The following is a 3,008-nucleotide window of genomic DNA, read 5'->3' as shown; positions in this document are numbered from 1 at the left end:
TTCTGTCCCAAACTTAACATTCATTAGTACTTCATCTTTAAAAATGGTCTTTGCTTGTATTTCATAGTCACATTCTTATAACATAATGTTTAAAGTAGGATTTTTAGGCTTGGATGGGAAGATAACACAGAATACTGCAAAGACGCTTGAGGTCAGTAGAAGTGGCTCAACTGTAGAACAAACACAGAAGTACTGTCCTGTACCAGAGTAACACTCAGAAGCAGTGAAATTTGATGTCTTATTAAAAAATAACCCTTCTTTATTAAAAAAAAGCAAAAAGTAAAATTGTTTATCAAGTCATTTTGTTACAACTTTAATTTCCAAGAAATTAAAAAAATCTGTCTAAGCTACAATAGGATCCACATATTAAGGACAAAAACCTTCCTGCGGTCCCAGTTCCATTATAGTGACTATTTTAAATGTTCACATCCCAACTCCATCAAAGTACTATAGTGCAAGAGTGACGGATGACAACTCCTAAAGTGGTGTTAGACTATGCGAAGAGCTGTGCTGAATCCAGGTACTCGTGACTCCATTGTGCCTCTTTAGTTCCCTTAGACCCACAGATGACACAGTCTTGCTCTCTTTACCCAAGCTCACATCCAGGCCTTTATCTTAACATGCTGAGTGGCATTTTTCATTCAACACGTGGTGGGAGTACTGGATTTTTAAATTAAGTTTTAATAAATTAGTTTCTTCCGGCCCATGTCTGAAATGCAAAACTTCCCTTTATCAGTGTCCTGAAACACTGCAGCGTGTCTCAAACACCCATCCTTCAGCCCCTGCAGTGGAATTGAAATGTGTTGGAAGTCTAAGGTCAAAAGAAAGCAGTGTTAAACCAAATATTAAAAAGAAAATAGTCACTGCAATGAGAAAACAAGCATGAGATACAGGTGCATCCCACTCTGAGAGAGATTAAATCCAGTGTGTCCCCTTGCTGGTGGTGCACTAAGAATTTCAGTTGTTAAACCAGTTTGGTAAGTTCTCTGTTAATTACTTGTTTTATGAGACATTTCAACTAATTTTAAATACTGCTGATGTTCTTGCATTAGTGTTTCTTCCAATAGATAGTGTTGGTATGTCATCCATCTGGGTAGAGAAAATAGACTATTTTAAAACCAGTAGTTTCTTTCCCACTGCTTGTATTTTAGAAAGACCACAGTTTGGATAATAACCCTGCAGTACTGGTAGAGCATTTGTGACAGTAAATAACAATAGCATACCTTAAATTACAATAGTATTCAGTACATGTGGCATCATATTTTGTTAGTATTCTTAATGGAACAGACTTCAGTGTTAATTTAAAGAAAGCCTGGGTATGTCCACAGCATTGCATCATGCCTAAAAGCTTGCTTTCCAGATAGATAATGCTTTTGAGCCTTCATTTGTAAACCATGCTGCTTTATTTTTCTGAAAATTCTTTTGCCAGGAGAAATTATTCCCCTTTTTATTAAGGCATGAGTATTTCTTACTGTGTGTGAAGGAATAGACGCAGCTCCTGAAACACTCCCAGTTCTTCACTGTGACAGGAACAGCAGAGGGAGCACAAGAACATCATTTTCATACAGGTCCATTTTCATAGTAAACCACATTGTTGAAGGGGCTCAAACCCTATGGCTTGTGGCAACTCTGCTGCGCAGTGGCCACCTCATGCTCAGTCCTGGTAAAGAAACTGGAGGTTAATGAAATGTTACCTAAGTCTTGCTTTTCTGCTAGTCTGATAATCACTGCCTGCTGGTATAACATTGTGTTTCTACAGCTTTGTAAATACATGCAGCACTTCATATGCTGTCTGTAAAAGGAACTATCCCCTATGTCTTTTGTACTCCTTTTTGTGAATTCCTGTGTCTCCATTCCTGGCACTAACTGCTGCTATTTTTGCGCTTTGCTTTCTTGGTTTAGGGGAAAAAAAGTTCCTAAATAATACACGTGCCATTCATTATTTGTATTTTCAGACACAATAGACTGAATCAACATCTATTGTAACTTAGGAAGATTCACAACAAATGTCATTTTGGCACTTGATGACTGAGTTTGACAGTTAAAAGCTTTCCTTGCCTCCAGGGAAGTGGCAGATGGAGGGACAAGTTTCCTTCTCGCAGCTTCAGGCACAGTTCAGCTTGGTTCAGCAGAACAGAGACAGAGTCTGATACAAAGTCCAGTTGCATGCATCTTTATTTTTATTGAATAGCTGCCCAAAAGCAGCACATCCAAGAACTTCTAAATTACTGTTTTCCCTCTCTCTTAGGAATATCCTTGATCCAGAGGGTTGAATATGTGGAAAGAAGATACTCACACATGATGCAATTTTTAATCTTGGCTCTGTGAGTATTTTTTTTTTTTTGATTCTTGAAACTCTTGTAAGAAGCATGAGAAGATACTACTGATTCCCATAATGACTGGATATGAACTCACATTGCAGAGGGAAGTAACACTTAAGTGCTCAGTGAGGTTGTCCAGGCAGCCCACCTGTAAACACTTCTACTTTTGAATTGGACAATATTGTTGTTAATGTGTATTAGGAGACCTAACTGTGTCTCAGGAATGATTCATCTCATAAACTCCTGTTTCTTGTTTCTAAGTACAGAGATACTGACTCACCTATCCATGCTAAGGTGAAACTGAAGATTTCTTTAAAGCGCAGTGATGTCGTATCAAAAAGATCAAATGGTATTCAGATGTGTCATGGGTCACACTACTTAGATACCAGTTAGTTAAAATAATTCCCATTCTTATTGCAGGGAGTAGCTAAGATGGCCTTTGAGATCTTTAATTTAAACTCTGCCTACATCATTAATATACCTTTGCTCTGCTGTTTTCCAGTTTTCAATGTATTCGCTGTATTCCAGTTCACACAGTATTCACTGTGTGCTGGATAAAACCAGATGAAAGCAGGAGCAAAGAGATTGGAAGAATTACAGCCAACGGCATAAACAGGAATTTTCTTCCTTCAAGTCAATCAGATCCATGTAAGGTAAGTCATAGTTCACGTCTAGGACAATGTATGA

This window comes from Neopsephotus bourkii, unplaced genomic scaffold, assembly GCF_033783945.1.
Source record: "Neopsephotus bourkii isolate Nb327-2 ecotype Australia unplaced genomic scaffold, CSIRO-AGI_Nbou_v1 NB_659, whole genome shotgun sequence".
Classification (NCBI taxonomy): Eukaryota; Metazoa; Chordata; class Aves; order Psittaciformes; family Psittacidae; genus Neopsephotus; species Neopsephotus bourkii.
Note: the sequence above shows the minus strand (reverse complement) of the source record.